This window comes from Camellia sinensis, unplaced genomic scaffold (genome assembly GCF_055761805.1).
Source record: "Camellia sinensis isolate YWXY unplaced genomic scaffold, ASM5576180v1 Unanchor12, whole genome shotgun sequence".
NCBI lineage: Eukaryota > Viridiplantae > Streptophyta > Magnoliopsida > Ericales > Theaceae > Camellia > Camellia sinensis.
This window is the reverse complement of record NW_028128998.1, coordinates 1,492,672-1,513,328: the sequence shown is the minus strand read 5'-3', so window position 1 is coordinate 1,513,328 and position 20,657 is coordinate 1,492,672.

The window sequence follows — 20,657 nt, the reverse complement described above, 5'->3', positions numbered from 1 at the left end:
AGAAGAATGGAAAATGGCGCGTTTGCGTGGACTACAAAACAGTCAACAAGGCATGTCCAAAAGAGAGCTTTCCCTTACCCAGGATAGACCAACTAGTAGATCTGATAGCAGGACACAACCGGCTTAGCTTTCTTGATGCGTATAGAGGTTACCATCAGATCGCCATGTATGAGCCAAACCAGGAGGTCACATCTTTTACAACTCCTAGAGGGCTGTATTGTTACAAGGTCATGCCCTTTGGCCTAAAGAACGCAGGGGCAACATTCCAACGGATGGTCACCAAGATGTTTGAACCATTGTTAGGCAGAACAATGGAGGCTTACATCAACAACATGGTGGTCAAGAGCAAGGATGAGAAAGACCATCTTAGGGACCTAGATGAAAAGCTCCAGATCCTGAAGAAGAACAAGTTGTGCCTTAATGTATCCAAGTGTGCGTTCGGCGTAGGATCAGGAAAATTCCTTGGTTTCCTGGTGACCAACCGGGGTATAGAGGCAGACCCCTCTCAAATCAAAGCAATCCAGGATCTGGAGAGACCTAACACAGTCAAAGAGGTGCAGCGTCTCACTGGCCTAGCAGCCGCACTCAACCGGTTCATAAGTCGGTCGTCAGATAGATGTTGACCATTTTTCTAAGCATTAAAGGCCAAGTTTGAGTGGGATGAAGAATGCGATCGCGCCCCTAGAGAGCTTGAAAGAGTACATGTCTTCCCCATCGTTACTAGTAACCCCAGTACCTAAAGAAGAGCTCTTTTTGTACTTGGCAGTTTCACAGCACGCAGTCAGCGTGGTGTTGGTCAGAGCGGAAGGAATCCAACACTTACCCATCTTTTATGTCAGCAAGACCTTGCTGGGCGCAGAAACCAGGTACTTACCTTTCGAAAAACTGGCCTTAGCCTTGATAATGGCAGCAAAGAAGTTGTCGCATTACTTTCACACCCACACCATAATCGTCCTCACAGCTTTTTATTAAAAGCTTTGTTTGAGAGGGCAAACTTTTCTGGGCGAATCTTGAAGTGGGCGGTGGAACTGGGACAGTTTTACATCAAGTTTCAACCCAGAACCGCAATAAAAGCCCAAGCATTAGCAGACTTTATGGCAGAGTTCACGCTAGGAAGCCATCACATCTGCCCAGTTGACTTGACTGGAATAACCGAATGGGGACGGAAAGTGTCACAGTAAATACGCAACCCCTAATACAAGATACTCAGCCACATTGTGGAACACACAGGCTTGAAGACAAGCACGAAGAGGCAGACCATGCTAGACCAGGCCCCAAAGACTCATCAACAAACAAAAACTTGGTACAGCCATCTGTAAGGGGCAAGCAGTAGGTATGGACTTAGAAGAAAGCATCAGCAACACTCACGACCCAAAAACATCATCCGACCCCTCAACTTGCTGGAAGCTATTCATAGGAGAGATGTGGAAGCTCTTTGTCGATGGAGCATCCAACAGGCACGGTGCAGGACTCGACATAGTCCTCATCTCACCAGATGGCCTAGTAGTGGAACAGACAGTCAACCTTGGCTTCCCAGCATCAAACAACGAGGCGGAGTATGAAGCACTTTTAGCGAGCCTGAAATCAGCACTCTACATAAAGGCCACCGAGCTAATGGTTTACAGTGACTCACAGCTGGTGGTAAACCAAATTTCAGGTGACTATGAGGCAAAGGATGAAAGGATGGCTAAGTACCAAGAGTTAGTGAGAAGGGAGATCATGAAGTTCGAAGTAGTGCGGATAGAGCAGATTGGCAGAGAAGAAAACATCAGAGTTGACGAATTAGCAGGCTTTGCTTCGATGGCAGACACATCCATCCCACATCCATTACTGATTGACTTCCTACCAAGACCAAGCATTGAAGAACCCGAAGAAGCCGAAGTATGTTGTGCTGAATTAGGTCCTTCTTGGATGGATCCCATTATAGTGTTCTTAAAGGACGGCATCTTACCCGAAGAGAAGAAAGAGGCCAACAAAATAAGAGCAAAGTCACAGCGATTTTGGCTTTCCCCGTCAATGGCCTTGTACAGAAAATCCTTTACAGGACCTTACTTGAAATGCGTCATCCCAGCAAGGTTGAGGCATTCTTGTTCGAGATATACGAAGGCGTATGCGGAAGCCACCAATGGAGGAGATCATTGGTTTACAGAGCAATTTCGCAGGGATATTGGTGGCCTTACATGCAAGCAGATTCAGAGAAGTATGTCAAGAAGTGCGAGAAATGTCAGAAGTTCACACACTAAATACATCAGCCAGCCAGAGAGCTTCTACCTTTAACTAGCCCATGGCCCTTCGCAATGTGGGGCTTAGACATAGTAGGACCACTTCCAATGGCACCCGGCAACAGAAAGTTCTTTCTTGCAGCAACAGACTACTTCACAAAGTGGGTGGAAGCAGAAGCACTCGTATCAATAAAGGAGAAAGATGTGAAGAAGTTCGTCTGGCATAATATCATCACTCGATTCAGCATACCCAAGGCTCTAATATCTGACAACGGCACTCAGTTCGATAGCAAAATCTTCAGAGGCTTTTGTGAGGAGTACAAGATAGAATTCTATAACTCTACACCAGCATACCCCCAAGCAAACGGCCAGGCAGAAGCATCAAACAAAGTCGTCTTGGATGGATTGAAGAAAAGATTAGAGAAAGCAAAAGAAAAGTAGGCTGAGGAGTTTCCTCATGTTTTATGGGCTTACCTCACCACACCTCGGCGATCAACTGGCGAAATGCCATTCTCCTTAGCCTACGGCATGGAAGCTGTAATCCCACTGGAAATTGGCCTCCCCACCATCAGAAGTAAAAATTTTGACCCAGAGTTAAATGGAGAAGCCATAGCATTGGAGCTCTACCTTACAGAAGAAAGAAGAGAAAAAGCACTGGTTCACATTGCCTCATACCAGCAAGAGTTATCCAGAAAATATAACAAGACAGTACATCCAAGGCAATTCAAGATTGGAGATTGGGTGCTGCGTAAAGTAATGGGAAACACCCTGGTATCCGGAGATGGCAAGTTAGGGCCCAATTGGGAATGACCTTACAAAGTGGTTGGATTAGCTGGTAAAGGGGCATACCACTTAGAGGATGGAGACGGCAAGACCATTCCCAGGCCGTGGAACACTGCCAATCTCAAACTATTTTATTTTTAGCTTTTCTTTTAAGTACATGTAATTTTTCCCTTTTTTCAATAAAACAAGTAATTTCTTTTCAGTACAATTGTTTTCTGCTATAAAAGTTGTTTTAGTGAGCTAGGGGCATTGTAAGTAGAGTTGGCCGGAATAACCAACTTTGCACTCTCTTCAGCTAAGATTAGGATCTGGGTTGAAGAGGTTGGCTAGAAAAACCAACACTTCTCCTAAGCTTAGGATAAGGATCCAGGCTGCATGACGTTTGGCTGGAAAAACCAAACACTTCACTCGAGGTTGGCAGGAATAACCAACTTTGAGCTCTCTTCAGCCAAGATAAGGATCTGAGCTGAAGAGGTTGGCTGGAAAAACCAACACTTCTCCTAAGCCCTGGATAAGGATCCAGGCTACAGGACGTTTGGCTGGAAAAACCAAACACTTCACTCAAGGTTGGCAGGAATAACCAACTCTGAGCTCTCTTCAGCCAAGATAAGGATCTGCGCTGAAAAGGTTGGCTGGAAAAACCAACACTTCTCCTAAGCCGGGATAAGGATCCAGGCTGCAGGACGTTTGGCAGGAATAACCAAACACTTCATTCAAGGTTGGCAGGAATAACCAACTTTGAGCTCTCCTCAGCCAAGATAAGGATCTGAGCTGAAGAAGTTGGAAAAATCAACTTTTAGTACTCTTCAGCCGAGATAAGAATCTAGGCTGAAGAGTGGTTGGCTAGAATAACCAACTTTGAGTACTCTTCAGCCGAGATAAAGATCTAGGTAGAAGAGTGGTTGGCTGGAATAACCAACTTTGAGTACTCTTCAGCCGAGATAAGGATCTAGGCTGAAAAGTAGTTGGCTAAAATAACCAACTTTAAGTACTCTTCAGCCGAGATAAGGATCTAGGCTGAAGAGTGGTTGGCTGGAATAACCAACTTTGAGTACTCTTCAGCTGAGATAAGGATCTAGGCTGAAAAGTGGTTGGCGAAAATAACAAACTTTTAGTACTCTTCAGCCGAGATAAGAATCTAGGCTGAAGAGTGGTTGGCTGGAATGACTGAGCAGATTACAAGGTTAAAGACCGACATAGGCATCTCGGCCAGAAAATGCTATACTGCATTCAGATTACAATTGGAAAGTAAATGCAAGCATGGCGTGGCAGTTAACCGAACTAACAGTTGAAACAAAAGGAGATTTCATTCAAAATGCAAATCATAGGTACAAAAGATGGGGCCTTAGCTCGGTTACATATTCTTTGCAAAAGAAAAAAGAAAGTACAAGATCAAGCAAAAAAGTCGTCAAGATCCGCATCCAGTTCAACTCGAAGCCCGGTTTCAGCAGGTAGCTCGGTCACAGAATCAACCAAATCTTCCACCACTGGCTCCACCCGAGCTGGCTGAAGAATAGGATCATTGGCGACGACCGGGGCATTGTTGGGCTCTGTTGCCTCCTTTTCGTTCTCTTCTTCAAGAAATTGTTGATGAATGGCCGTAGCATACTCCACCATGTAGCTTGGTATGAAATGAGAAGGAGGGTTGAGGAAGATCTCAGTCTCTTGGCTATGACCAAGTTGCGCCACAGCCGCAGCCTGGATCCTTAGCAGTGAATTGGTAAGGTGGAGCAGAAAGTTCTTGGAGTAACCCTGCAAATAGAGCCTCTTAAGAGCAAATCGGAAGGCTTGTCGGGGTGAAAACCGAATGCATTCATGTTTGACTTTCCAAAGTAGAGCTGAGGCCATATAGTTTAATGCTTTACTTGTTAGTTAGCATGGTTTTGTAATTTAATTAATTAGTGTGCTAATTAGTTGAGTGTTGTAATAATTAAGTAGCTTAGCTTAGCTATTTCCTTATTCAATTGGGTTGTAATAATTAGTCAAATTAGTTTAATTAGATTAGTTAGATTAGCTTGGCTTAGTGTAGCTTAGCTTATTCGGACCCTTTTTCATGAGGGTGCAATGTTGTAATAACGGTGCGTGCGTGTGTGCATGTCTTCCAACCCCACGTCTTTCTCCCTTTTACTTAACCGCTTTCGATGGTTAGTTTTGGGCACGTTTTGATTAGCATACCTTATGCTTGCATGTTTGCGTCATTCATTTGTCTTGTATACACCGAGGCTCGGTGCATTATTCAAACTGCATCGTATTTCAATACTTATTTGAATACGTGTATTAAATTGTTGCATTCATATGCTATCTTAGATAGTCGAGCCTATTTAGTTGCATTATTGCATGTGTTGCATTAGGCATCTTACATAGTTAGGATCATGCATTGTTTCTAACTAGCTTTTGTTTTGGCTTGGAGTACACTGTAAGTTTTATGCTTTAGCATACTTGCATGTGTGTGAGTGTTGCCATGATAGCATGCTTGCCATGAGGCTATGTGCTTATTTGTTAAAAATTGCATGAATGCCTGTGGATGAAGGCTTCGTTGCTTGAATTGGAACAATTCGACAAGTGCGAGTTTTAAGGCCACTTTGCAAAGTGGGAAATCATGTTTTAAAGCCCACTTGAGGGTGGCAAATCCGCGTTTAGCCCACTTGTGAGTGGCACTTTCAAAGCATTTTAGAAAAACAAACATGAGTCGATTTGTTCCAAGTTTCGCGGCTTAGTCTATACTTGCTTGTGTGCGTCACATAGTAAAGTTAGCTAATAAACCAGAATAAGAACACATGAGGTTTATAAAACAACATATCATGATAGCAGAGGCCGATCTTTTGACCAGGCGAGCGGGGGTACTCATTTCATGACCTTCCCCTCTCGTACCCAAGTTCTCGAGCCGAGGCAACTTTGGTGATGATGGACACGTGGCCTTTGGCACGAGTCAGGATTTCCTAAATTTTCCAAAAATAAAATATTTAGGTGGCAACTCTGTAGTCTAGCAAAGCAATCTAGTTTTGGCATTATTTGATTTAAAATCTGATTTTCCAAAATGATTTGCTGGATTGGACTCTTTGGTGTTTATCAGTCTCACATTGCACTTTGTGAGATTAGATTTAGAATCGTGACAGGAGTCCGAACTATAGGAGACCAATTTGTGCCTCTCCAAAAGGGGGTGTGCGAAGAAAGTCGAGTCTGCAGTTTCTGGCGACTCTGCTGGGGATTTAGAGAACTTGACTCGAACTCATGATATGTTGTTTTATCTACATTTATGTGTTTCTTTGCATTGCATTTGCATTGGTGCGCCTAAGTCACAGTGTTTGCCATCTGCTATTCTTGAATAGTTTGCTAGTGGCTTGCTTGGAAAAGCGTGCCATAAGGCTAACCGGTTGTGGGCTCTGCCACAATGGGAACACAAATCTCGGATCTGGACTATCGCTGCACCATTTGATCCTCCTTTCACTTCTTGGTGTTAGGAGTGAGAAGTATATTAGATGGTCTTGCTGAGGCACCCTTTTTGACCATTTGACTAGTTGCATATCAGAAGCCTTAGAGACTGTTCCAAACTAGGACAGGTTGCTCACCCGAATGCAGGATTGTTTAAAATCGCATGCGTGCGTAGTGAAACCCTAGCTCCTGACGAAACTAGGACAAGGAAACTCTACCCTACCATAGGGGTGTTTTGGCTCTCACTTGCTTGATATGTGCTGTTAGGGTGTGTCTCTATAAGAATGTATGTATCAGTTGTAAGTCTGGGTATCAGTCTGAGGACATCAGTGTTTGAGGGTATCAGTATTGCGGCAGAAAATTTGGGGGTAAAAATCAGTGTTTGAGTATAGATTGTCCAGCTTATGATTTCAACTGTGTGTTGTCTTTATCTAAGCCAAGGTGCTGTGCATTTGCTGATTGTTGTTTCTTTTTTTGCTTTATTTTTCTTTTTGCAAGGTAATATTTTTATCATTGCTTCCGACGAGGCAATTACCTCCCAAGCACTCTGGACCAGAGTAAGGAGGCTTTATCGATCTGGGGATCTTGTGAGAGGACAACCGGTGTTTGCTTCGCTACCCCCAGTTACAAGACGGAGGAGAGTTCGGCATAATTCACCAATTCGTCAGGTACCTGTGCTCAGTGAAGTCTAGTTTTCTACTTCTACCTCAGAAAGAGGTTACACATCGGATCAGATAGATTAGTACCCCTCAGTTAGTATGGAGGAAATGATGCGTCAACTCCAGCAAACCATCGAGGCTATACAGAAGGATGCCGCTCGCCAAGCGGAGGCTACCGCTCGACAAATAGAGGTTGTAGCCCAGCAAGCTGAGCTGAATTCCAGGCTTCAACAACAACAACAACAACCACAACAAGCAGTAGCATCTGCTTCACACCCACCCCCACCTAGGGTTCCAATATTCGGGGAAGTAGCTAATGTCCAGGAGAATACGGACATTCTAGCAGGGCCAGTCTCACCTCAGACGTCCAAAGCACCGGCTTACCCAACAGATACACCGTTCGAGTTAGAGGTCGATCCTACTGCTTTGAAAGTGAGCAAGCTCAAGAAGCTGTTCAAGCGAGCTGAGGGAGTTAACTCGATCCCAGACATAGAGGACAGCTACACAGATTCGGCGGTGACATTGCTGGATAGATTTAAAATGCCTCACATAGACCGCTTCGACGGCTCGGGCGATCCTATGGTCCATTTGAGGCTGTTTTCAGATATTCTGCGGCCGATGGACCTGACTAGATTGCAAAAGGTATCCTTTTTAGTTGGACCCTGTCGGGTATTGCGGCCATTTGGTATGCTAAACTGGAGGATTCAGTGAAGAGGAATTGAGAGGAGATGGCCGAGGCCTTCATTGCCCAATATTTGTACAATACTCAAATCGAGGTCACAACTTGTGATCTCGAGGCAACTAGCAAAGAGCTGAAGGAGGGCTTCTCTGACTTCGTTACCCGGTGGAGGGCCAAGGCCTCCATGATGACCACCAGGCCAGCTGAGAAAGACCAAACAAGGATGGTCGTGCGGAATCTGCAACCAAGGTTGTTGCAGAAGATGATTGTCTTACCCCTCCCTACTTTTGCTGATCTTCATGAGATTGTGGTACAGATAGAAGATGCTATGAAACAGGGTCTGATTGACCAGGAGAAAGAGCAGCCCAAGAGGGCCTTTACCCGCAGTTCGAATGTAGTTGCGAGGACCTCTGACATCGGTATGGTCACCACCACACCAAAAACAGCCACACCTTTTATCGGCACATCTAGAGCCACCTCAAAACCTGCAAAGTACCCACCCCGAGGCCAGAGGGTTTTAACCTTGCTTTACATGTCTCTATCTAAAGCCTTGGGGGTTCTGATGAGAAAAGGACATTTGAAGCCCTTAGAGCCACGCTCGTTGGCATATCCCCTCCATCCTACACACAACCCAGCCAAGTATTGTGCCTTCTATTAGCAGCATGGGCATGATACTGATTTGTACTGTAGACTTCCTCATGAGATTCAAGACCTCATCAACAATAAAGTGATAGCGCCTCTTGAGAAGCCAAATGTCACTACAAACCCTCTCCCACCACATAACCAACCCCCTCCTCCACCCAGACAAGTAAACCTGATCCAAACAATGGCCATCCCATATGACCCTAGCATATACATCACTCCCTCCCACCTGCCTAAGCCGGCATTGTTCATCCCAGAATGCACAGACTTATGCATGATGAGCACATCAATATCCCAACCTGAACCCATGGTGGTGGCTGTGATAGAAGAGGGAACGCTTGAGGGCTCTGCAAGCTTAATTGAAGAAGCATACAACCCTTGTCGCTTTATTACGCCAGCTGATCAGGCCAAGCTGAGGGTAGAATTGCCAGGGGAAACTGAGGTGAATGTAGTCCGGGAAGACGGGCCAAGTTAGGGGGTAGATGATTTAGCAGAGCTTGAAGAGGACATTGCTAATCTGTAGTTCTTTGATGAGCAGGATCCGAGGGATGTGAGCATCAACTGGTTTGACCTGAATGGATCAACAGACAATACAGGGTGGTTTAGTGATGAGCCAAACATTGATGAGGGGTCTCAGCCAAAACAAGGATAGTTAGAAATAGGAACGTCTGCAATGGCCGGAACGGTCGATTACAAAGGGGAGTTGCTAGAGAGCATTGGTACAAAGAATTTTGCTTGGGAATTGAGCAACATTTGTATAGTTGATACAGAACAAGAGGCCGTGCTGAAGTGGTTCGAATAAGAGAGGATCAAGACTGATCAGAGGGCTAGAAAAGCCAAAGCCCCTGCGGGGACAGAATGTGTTGTGAACACGAAAATAACTACAGCGGAACTGGACAGTTGTTTGTCGATTGCCGAGGGAATATGGTGGGAAGACAATGATTTGTGTCTGGCCCATACTGATGAGGACTGAGGATAGAATCTCCCGGACAATACGTGGTATACTGAAGAAGTCGACCACATGACCCGGAGTGGGCGGTACTTTAAGCCCCCACATCTGGACCAGCCAGAGGCATCAGGGAAAGACAAGGAAGCTAAGAAGCACAAAGACAAACTGCTAGAGGAGGAAGTTGTACTGAAGCAGTTGAAATAGATACAAGTAGACATCTCTATCTGGGGATTGCTCATGGCCTTGCAAGTGCATAGACAAGCCGTCTTATTAGCAATGGACAAGGCTAAGCTTTCTATTGATACAACCCCCGAGCAGTTGGTGGGACTGGTGTTCCTGGGTGGCGCTTCACCGACTTTGACCTTCATAGATAAAGAATTACCGCCTGAGGGCTCCAAGCACAACAAGGCGTTATTGTAGACGTCCTCAAACGTCCCGGGAGAAATCCCGTTTTGCTCATTGGGCTCACTACAGTTCGGACTCAATGTCACGGTTCTGAATCTGATCTCGCAAAGTGTAATGCAAGACCGATAAATCACCAAAAAGTCCAAAATCTGGCAAATCGTTTTGAAAAACTAATTTTTAGAAAGAAGTGCCAAGCATGGATTGCTTTGCCAGATACAGAGTCACCACCTAAATATTTTGTTTTGGGGGAATTTAGGAAACCCTGACTCGTGCCTAAGGCCACGTGTCTGTCATCACCAAAGTTGCTTCGGCTCGAGAACTTGGGTACGATTGGGGAAGGCCATTTCATGAGCACCCCCGCTCGCCCGATCGAAGATCGGCCACTGCTAAGCATGATATCGAGTTTTTGAAGACACATGTGCTTTTATTCCGGTTATTAGCCTAGAATTACTATGTGATGTGTACATCATACGAGTATAGACTAGATTGCCTAAGTTGGAACAAAGCATTGCATATCCGCTTGTTTTGAAAATGGTTTGAAGTTTGCTACTCCCAAGTAGGCTAAAACATGGGTTTCGACGAATTATTCCAATTCAAGCAACCCAACCTTCACTCACAGGCATTCAGGCAGTTATATCACATATGGTAAGCATGCTATCATGGCAGTCACTCACACACAAGCAAGGATGCTAAAGCATAAACACTTACCGAGTACTACGAGCCAAAGAAAGAAGCTAATTAGAAATTATGCATGAATCCTAACTATGCTAAGAATGCCTAATGCAACACATGCAAAAATGCAACTACAATAGGCTCGACTATTCTAAAATGGCATATGAGATGCAACAATTGATACATGCATTCAACTTGGAATTGAAATACAATGCAGTTAGCATGATGTGCCGAGCTCGGTGCATGCAACACAGATGAATGAATGCAAACATGCGAACATATAGATGCTAATTGAAACATGCCCTAAAACTAACCATCATAAGCTGGTAAATAAAAGCGAGAAAGATGTGGGGTTGGAAGGCATGCATCACACACACGCACACTTATTACAACATTGCCCTCTCTTGGAGGGTCCGAATGAATAATACATAATCAACTAGCTAATCTAAGCTAATTTAACTAATTATTACACAATCGAAATGAATAACGAATTACGGCTAATTATTACACAACATTAATTACTTAACAAATAACTAAGTAAGCAATAAAAATAGCAAGCAAATCTATATGCAATGGACTGCCTCAGCTTCCCCTTGAATGATAAGGGATGCATGCATGCTCGAGTCGCCTTGTCAGGAAATCCATCACGATGCCCTGATTTGCCTCTGTTTGCAACCGGTCCCAGAACACTGTACAAAACTCCAGAAGGCGGAAACTCCACCATGGGAACCTGTAGGGGTACTGCTGACCAGTTTTTGCCGCTAGTTTTTGGTTTGCTGCAATAGAGAGCAAGAAAGGGGCATGGCAAAGTATTTTCCACATATGTGTGCCTGACCACTCTTCCCGTCATTGCATCAGCTCTAGGGAGTGTAGTCCTCGATCCTCGTGCCACCAATCACGCATCTTGACGCATGATGGCCGAGGAGTCGAAGTGCACGACTCAATGTGAAATGAATGCACATGTAAACACCTAAAACCAACAACTCTATCACGGGTAGTCAAGAGTGTCGGCGACCCGGGAATCGAGACACGTTTCGTCATTTTGAGTAGGAAACATCCCTCGTTTCCCGTGTTCAGACTAACTCCTATCCCGAACACAATGCAACAAATAATATGGCATGGCATATACAAATGCAACAACTAGTATGCAATCCTAAACGAAATGCAACTAAGACATGCAAACATGCAAGGAATGACATGCAAAGGTGCAACTAGCACACGCAATGCTATGAACTACGAATGGCATACTCAATGCACATGACGCTATATAGCATACACAACGCACATATGACGATGGATATACGCAAAGGCATAATCAAGGCATACACAATGCGACGATCAAGCATGCGACAACATGGACATGGCATACACAATGTAAGATGGACTTAAACTAAAATGAATGGGCCTCAGCCACACTCAAATTAGTGGCCAAACATGATGATATTAGGCAACAAAAACACATGCAAACATGCACAAATGCAGGGGACCAAACCTAAGGCACCAAATGCAACTCTACCAAAGCATGGAAAGGGATGAAATATGGCATACAATCACACATTTTCCAGCTCTGAAATGACATGCAAGATGGTCCCGAATCATGTAAACACCTCACACAATGCATGCTAGATGGCCTGGATACCGAAACTAATGAAGTGCATTACACTAGAGGTACACAAAGCAATGCTCAAATGACCCAACCAGCCCTAAACAGTCCCTATGCAGGTCCAAGACAGTGGGAAGATGGTCTAAAATGATGGCTCAAAATGCATAGAAATGAAGCTCATGCAATGGTCCATAAGCTCATGCAATGGTCCATAAATGAGGTATTCATGCACAACTCTCAAACACGTTTAAAGAATGGAAAACATGGGAATATGGCACAAGTATAGGCTCTGAAATGACATGCTCAATGGCCCTAAAACATGAAAACACCTCAGTATAAGCATGGAATAGGCTTCAAAACTCAAGGCTAGGCAAGGGTATTACATTACAACCATGCATAGTAAGTATCATTCGACCATGAGGCATAAAAACAGAGCTAAGGCAGTCTGAAACAAGCACAAAATCAGTTTAAGGCATGGCCAAAAAGTGCTAGAATCAAAGGCCAAAATAGCATGCAATGTAAGCTAGTAAAGAGGATTTGCACTGCAAGCATGTGAGGCAATCAAGAGGCCGCTAAACCAGCAAAAGTTAGAGGTATGACATGCCAAATAAAGCCCAAAAACTCATTGAAACATGGTCAATGCATGCAAGAATGACATGCTCCTTTGATAGGCTATGAAGAGGCTTATTCTACACATGCAAGATGGACACCCAATATGGCAAAACAAGCTCTGGAAAGAGCCTATGCAGGTCCTAAAACTCACCAAAAATGGCCTGAAACATGTCTTGGAAGCATGCAAATAAGGGCTCCTTTGTTAGGCCAAATATACTAGAAATCAAAACAAGGAGAGAGAGGGTCAACCCTCTCTGATTTTGGCTCTCAAAAACACATAATAAACACTAAAAATCCGCTGGATTTCAGTGGTCAAAAGGGCAAACAATGCTCAAAACAAAGGCCTTAATGCATGGCTCAAAACAAGGTGAAATGAAGCGTGAGAGGGGGTAGATGACCCCCAACATAAAAATGATCTTAAACAAACATGTTAAGGACCTCAAAATAAGACTTTTTTTAGTTTACACCAAAGCTCAAAAATGCTTTCAAGTATGGCTAAGAGATGGAGCAAAATAAAACTCAAAGGAGGGAATAGGGTGTTACCCTTGTAGCTCAGCAACTCTAGTAGCTTATGGACCAAAAATGCAGCTCCTTAGAACCTCTCAAGACCCTCCAAGAAGCTTAGGTTGGTGTTGGAGGTGTTAGGCTAAGAGGTAGTGTGCAAAGGGGCAAGAACTTAGCACTTTTGAACACAAAATATAGAGACAAGGGGGAAATGTATGTGTGTATGCTTTCAAACAAAATCTGAACCCTTGCAAAGGAAGAGGAGGGCTTCCTTTATAGACAAGAGGGACTACAGCTTCTCCAAGAAGCTTCAAACCAAGGTGGAAGATCCTCCATACACGTGTATGGAGGATCCAGTCTGTGCCTTCCAGCTGACACAGTTGGAATCAACTCACTAAGACAAGGCTGGGGGAGGTAGGCCGACCAGTTCAAGTGGTCGGCCAGCCAGTTCAAAAGGGTCAACTCCAAGAAAGGTGGTCGGCCAGCCTATTTGGTGGTCTCCCAACTGAATGCAAGCTAGTGGTATGGTGGGAGACCAGCAAATGTGGCTCAAAAATCAGGGAGACCAGCTACCTGACAAGAAAAATTGGCTGGCGGGGAAAAGTGATCTCCAAGAAGAAAAGGTGGTCTCCCACCCTTGTACCACCTTCCAAACAATGAAAACAAGGTCCATGCCAAAAATGAACCAAGACGGATGCAAAACGAGGGTTCGGGGGTCAAAACGTATAGCCGGGTACCCCGAAAACAGGCTGTTAAGCATCGAAAGTGGCGTGTGGCCACAAAGGGGGTCTCCCGTGCCACAGTGTCCCTCTAAAGAGAGGAAGCAAGGTGTGTGCCAAAAACCGTTCCAAAGGGAGAAAGTTAAGCAGTCCCGAACCGAGGTGCACGGCCGACGGCTCCGAAAATCGAAAACTGGTCTCCAAACTGGAAAAGTGTCCTACGACTACGAAAAGTAGCCTACGGCCACTAAGAGATGGTCTACGAGATGTCTCCCTCCCTTTGGGAAGAGAAAACAAGACCTGGTTCGCAAACCGAGGCAAAGCCCAAAAAGGTCCTGAGGTCCAGGGGTAAGGCTCTCAGCCGAAACTCCAAAACCTCAGAACGAGCACAACATGCACCATCATCGAGCGCTCAATCGATGACGTCTGAGCCTTAAGGTCGGTAAAAAATGGGGTGTCTACAATTGCCCTTCTTTGACAGAACTCGAAAGTCATAAGTGACGAGAGTGAATGTCAAAGCCCAGAGATGACCCATTTTTGAAAAGGCCGAAGACTTAGACAAACATGCGAGATAAATAAAGAGATGTGCCCGCAGGCAGGGGCAAAATGCAAAGGGGTATGTAAGAAGCCAAACATAACTTATGATCATGCAAAGACAGCTATAACGAAGCAATCATACACAATGAATGCGATAGTTTTAAGCGAACGAATACAAATCAAACTACATTACATGCAGAAAGGATGTATGAGAATTATATAATTCTCGTTACGTCTCACACGGAGAATACAATACCGTCCGGTTCGTCTAGTCGCGCCAGCTTCAAATGAACTGTACATACAATATCGTGCCTGCAAAAGAAGGAAACTTAACAGGTACAATATAGTTAGCAACACATGCTCAACGCCATATCAAACGCGGACACATATGGCACTGATGGAAAAGTGCAAAGCAATGCAAGTGAAACGTGCGTGACGACGCATGCAAAGGGATGCATGACAATACAACCTAAGTGTGACGCATAACAATGCGACGGGGATGCATAACAACGCAGATAATGTGTGCATGACAATGCAGGTGGGAAGGGAGAAACATAGGGACATATCGCAGTGTTTCGGGAAGAAGGAGAAACATAGGGACATATCCCAGTGTTTCGGAAAAGAGGAGAAACATAGGGACATATTCCAGGGTTTTGGAATAAAGGAGAAACATAGGGACGTATCTCGGTGTTTTGGAATAAAGGAGAAACATAGGGACGTATCCCGGTGTTTTGGAATAAAGGAGAAACATAGGGACGTATCCTGGTGTTTCGGAATGGCTCAAGCATTCAAACGTATTCCAAATGCTCTTAACCGAAAAGAGAGAAACATAGGGACGTATTCCGGTGTTTCGAAAAGAAGGAAAAACATAGGGACGTATCCCGGTGTTTCAAAAAGAAGGAGAAACATAGGGACGTATCCCGGTGTTTCGGAATGGCTCAAGCATTGGAACGTATGCCAAATGCTCTTAACCGAAAAGAGAGAAACATAGGGACGTATCCCGGTGCTTCAAAAAGAAGGAAAAACATAGGGACGTATCCCGGTGTTTCGAAAAGAAGGAGAAACATAGGGACGTATCCCGATGTTTCGGAAAGGCTCAAGCATTGGAACGTATTCCAAATGCTCTTAACCGAAAAGGGAGAAACATAGGGACGTATCCTGGTGTTTCGAAAAGAAGGAAAAATATAGGGACGTATCCTGGTGTTTTCGAAAAGAAGGAGAAACATAGGGACGTATCCCGGTGTTTCGGAATGGCTCAAGCATTGGAACGTATTCCAAATGCTCTTAACCGAAAAGGGAAAAACATAGGGACGTATCCCGGTGTTTCGAAAAGAAGAAAAAACATAGGGACGTATCCTGGTGTTTTGGAAAAGGAGCGTGCATAACAATGCAAGCTAAGATGAATTCCAAATACGCTAAAATTGTGTAAGGAAAGGAACACTCTAACCACGCTAAAAATGTGAGAAGAGGGCCGAAAACAACCGCCTAGGTGCATACACAACGCAACTTGGGATAAATTCCAAACACGTTGAAATCGTGTGAGGAAATGGACACTCAAACCACGCTGAAATCGTGAGAGGAGGTCCGAAAACAAACCGCCCAGGTGCATATACGATGTAACCTGAGATAAATTCTAAATACGCTAAAATCGTGAGAGGAGGTCCGAAACAAACCGCCCAGGTGTGTACACAACGCAACCTGAGATAAAACCTGCCTAGGCCCGCGCATCATGTGTCCTGAGATAAATTCGAAACACGCTGAAATCGCGTAAGGAACGGGACACTCAAACCACGCTGAAATCGTGAGAGGAGGTCCAACAAACTATCTGGTGCGTGCTCGGCGCAACCTCAGAAAGTCCCGAAGGACAACGATCCTAAACGCAGCTTGACGTAAAAGGATAAATGGTACAAGATAACACAAGATGCAAATAAACGCAATAAGTGCGATGATACAGTACATGTTACAAGCAATGTAGAGCATGATGTTTAGGGAATGCAATGAACAAACAAAGCGGCACTTTAGAAAGCACCTCATGGAGTGAGTGGCGATAAACCGCTTTACTCTGACGGAGATCTCCCCTCCATTGTGTTCTTCAAACACTTACCTTCAACTCGCTTTACAAAGGTCCTGAAATGCTGACAAGGGGGAGCTTCTGCATGCAGAAACCACAAATGCCATTTTCCTTCCTGATCATATTCATAACTTTCCCTCATTGCAAACATAGCCAAGATAACTTTGACGGGGAATGGTACTCAGGGAGAGCATTTCTGATCGCCATTCTGGCCTGAAACAGTGAAACAGTCAACACAATATTCTGTTCACTTTGAACACACAACTCGTATCAGCACACTGCTCATTCTGAACACACAGCTCTTAACATAGTATTCGGTTTATTCGACACACAGCTCGTACAAGATACTGCTCATTCTGAACATACGGGATGCAATGACGGAACTTGCAGAAGTTGAAACACACTCAGATGCTCTGAATTTTCCCTCTTTTCTTTTGCTTTGCAGTCTGGAATCTATATAGCTTCAGATAGGTCCTTGCTCTACTATTCTCATGTGACCTGGGTCGAACCTTGCAGTTTTATGAAAGAGCAAATCCTGTTTTGCACAAATGTAGAGAATGGCATAGTACTCTGGGCACAAAACGATTTTTTTGAATTTAAGAGATGAGTTCTTAACCGGGTATTGAGCCTATGACTGTACACAGCGAAAATGACTCGATAAAGAAAAGTAAAAGGTAAATAACCTAAACACATCGGGTAACACTTGAAACGACTCAAAACAAGAATCGAGACAAACAAAACAGAAGACACGACACTTAGACGTATTCCAACGGCAAGAGACCTCTCAGTGCATGAGGAGCCAGTTTCTTCGAGTATTATTCCCCACATTTTCTTATTTGTGATTCTTACATCACTCGGCCCTCAAGCTTGGTTTTTCTCTCAAAACCCTTTCCGCGCTTTTCGTCTCAGCGCACATTTCTCTATTCATTAATCTCTCATTTTTCATCCCTCCCCTGGGTGGTTGATGGATAAACAGGAAGTTGCGGGCTCTTGCCCCTAGCATTCTGCTAGATTCTCTTCTTCTGCTCACAACAGCGAACTCCCTCCACAGAGGGGTTGTAATGCGGCTGGATGTGCAGCAGATCTGCAATTGACATTGGTTGACGATGCTCTACTGGGGAGTTTGGACATGATTAGATCTGTCCAGATGAGGGAATGTAATACCCTGCTCCGTTCCAATTCGTGCTTCGCACTTAGCTTGATACCTCGCTGCTTGGAGGTCGAGGGAACTTTCGGCATTTTGCTGTTAGTTTCTGTTGTGCCCTTTTCTGGCAGATACGGTGCCTTTTCTGGCAAGTACGTTGACAATGGGGAAAAGACAGAATGCCTGACTTAACTGTGCCCTTAGTTCATTATTTTGACCATTTTTGTTTTTGTTTTTGACGTTCTGCTAAAACAATTTTAACCAACATGAGAGTTAGATTAACATGCTTGTTCGATTTTCTGATTTAAAATCATACAAGTTAGGTTATGAACATTGAAAATTTTCCTTTTTGGGTTCAAGAAAATTGTCCATTTTTAGAAAAATAGAATAATTTTTGAGAGAATTAGTCAACCTCATTAAAAAATTCTCAAAAACTATTTTTTGCAAATGGCCACTGCTCGACCAACGCATGATTTACCCTTGAGATGCACAACCTCAGATTCAAAATAATGAAAAACTGCCCCTTGTTTGAACGGCACTGCATGGCAACTGAAAGTTGCCCCTAGTCTGAATAGCACCGCAGCACTACACGGCAATGGAAAGTTGCCCGTAGTCTGAATAGCGCCGCAACACGTGGCAACCAGTCCTCACAATGACAATTACAACCAAATTCTCGGATATAGAGAAGACAAAGATGACCAACCATCACATGGACACAGTCAAATTTGAAGTGTTTTACGGTTGGACTTCAGAATGAAGTTGCCTACGTATCCCAAAGATGGGAATCAAGCCTTACGTAGTTCGGGGTTAAGGTACACTCGGGTATTAACCTCTCCTTTTGCGCTCTAACTTTTGCCAAGGTTGCCCTTTCTGGGTTTTCAACCTTGCGAGCTTTGTTCTTCTTTTCTTTTCAATTCTTTTCATTTTTTTTCTTCTTTTTTCTTTTTCATCTTTTCTTTTCTTCTTCTTTTTTTTATTCTTTGCATTTTTCTTTTTTTTTGTTCTTTTTTTTTCTTTTTCTTTCTCTAACTTTTGCTTGGGTCACCCTTCCGGGTTTTCGGCCCAGCGAGCCTCTCAAAGGTAGAAGTTTACTTTGTCCATGCTGAATGGTTTGAAATCTCGGAGCCATCTGAATCCAAGAGAATGGCTGCTATTTGCTGATGATGTAGAAGTCCATCTAATGGAGGGTGAATTTGCCCCTAGTGTTATAGATAGGAACTTGGTTATACTTCAGCCATACTTTCTTCTTTCCCCCTTCTGGGATTTGGCATTCTTGCCAGTCTTCCTTGGTTTGCAGAAAAGACTCATGTTTGACTCTTCGAGCGCATCTGACATTTTTGCCCCTACTTCAAGGGCTGCTTTTGATCTAGCTTCGCAAGCTTCCTTTGATCACATCTGATATTCTCGCCCCTAGTTCATGGGCTTCTTCTGATCTGGCCACACGGGCCTTATATTGTGGTTGACCGTTCAACATTCTGAATTAAGGTTGAAGGTTTGGAAGCAAAAAGGGTTGAGTCTCGAGGCTGAGAGCGATCCTAAGCTGCATAATCTCAAAAGCGATTCCACACAGGTCTTCGTAGAACCACGCAAAACATTTTTTTGAAATTTTTTAATAAAGCGACAAATCGCTCGCGCTGAAGACAATGTAGAACCAATCTGGATCAAGCCAAGACCCTTCTCAGTAATCACATTAACAAACATGATTTCATTCATTAAGGGCTTAGCATGCCTCTCTTTCTCTCAGTTGATCAATTTTTACAAAACCCGAGGAATTCCTTCCTCTTTGTTTTCACCGCAGTGTTCAAAAAGTTTTGAAAAAGCTTAGGTCAATGCAATGATTTCAAGGCACAGAAAAGACAGTTTCTAGTCAAATACTGCCATCTTATTCAGAACTTCTGGCACAACTGGCAAAAGGCAGAAGCAAACACAAGAGTGTGAAAATCATTGCTATTTCAGTCAAAATCTGTTGGCACAACTGGCTCCAAGGCAGAAACAGACTTAAAAGAAAATGAAAAGACAAACACAAAACAAGCAAGTGATGTCCGAGGTAACACCCTCGAAATCACCCGACTCTAACAAAACAGGACTGACTCAGCACAAAAAGACTGACTCTATACAACACAACAAGACTGATCCAATACCCAAGTCAGAAAGTAAAGTCAGAAAGTAAAGTAAACAGCATTTGCAAATGCTCAAAATAGTGCGAGCCATCCCCACAGCTGGAGTAAACTGGGTGCCATCCGCAGGTGGTTCATCCCCCTGATCACATGGTCACATTATCCCCCAAGAGTTTACGGATCAAATGCCGATAGACTTTGCAGGACTCGGTGCGACGATGACCTTGTTGTCAATTAAATTTTGTATCTCGCGGTGAAGACAGATGCAACTGTCAGTGTCATGACCGGTTTGTTGATAGAAAGCATAGTCCTTAGCTGGGTCATGCTTTGGAGGGAGAGGATCGGACAGAGGCCGTTGTTCTAACGGTTTCAGATGTCCTTTCCTGAGTAGGACCCCTAGAGCTTTAGACAAAGGCATATGAAGTGGGGTGAAAACCCTCTTGCCTCGGGGTAGATAGTCCGAAGTTTGTGGGTTTGGATTGGATGTGCCAACAAAAGGGGTGGCTGTTTTTGGAGTGATGATGGCCAGTCCAACTTCAGAAGATCTTGCAGCTGCGTCACCACTGGTGGTCGCATTCGAACTGCGTGTAAACGCCCTCTTGGGCTGCTCCTTCTCCTGGTCAATAAGGCCCTGCTTCATAGCGTCCTCAATCTGCACCCCAATCTCATGTAGGTCCGCAAAGGTGGGAAGGGGTAGGACGATCATCTTTTGCATTAGCCTGGGTTGGAGGTTGTGCACAACCATCCTTATCTAGTCTTTGTTAGAAGGCCTTGTAGTCATCGTCGAGGCCTTTGCTCTCCATCTCATCACAAACTCTGAAAAACCCTCATTTGGCTCTTGGCGGGTGACTTCAAGATCACGAGTTGTGACCTCGATCTGTGTGTTGTAAGAGTATTGAGCAACGAA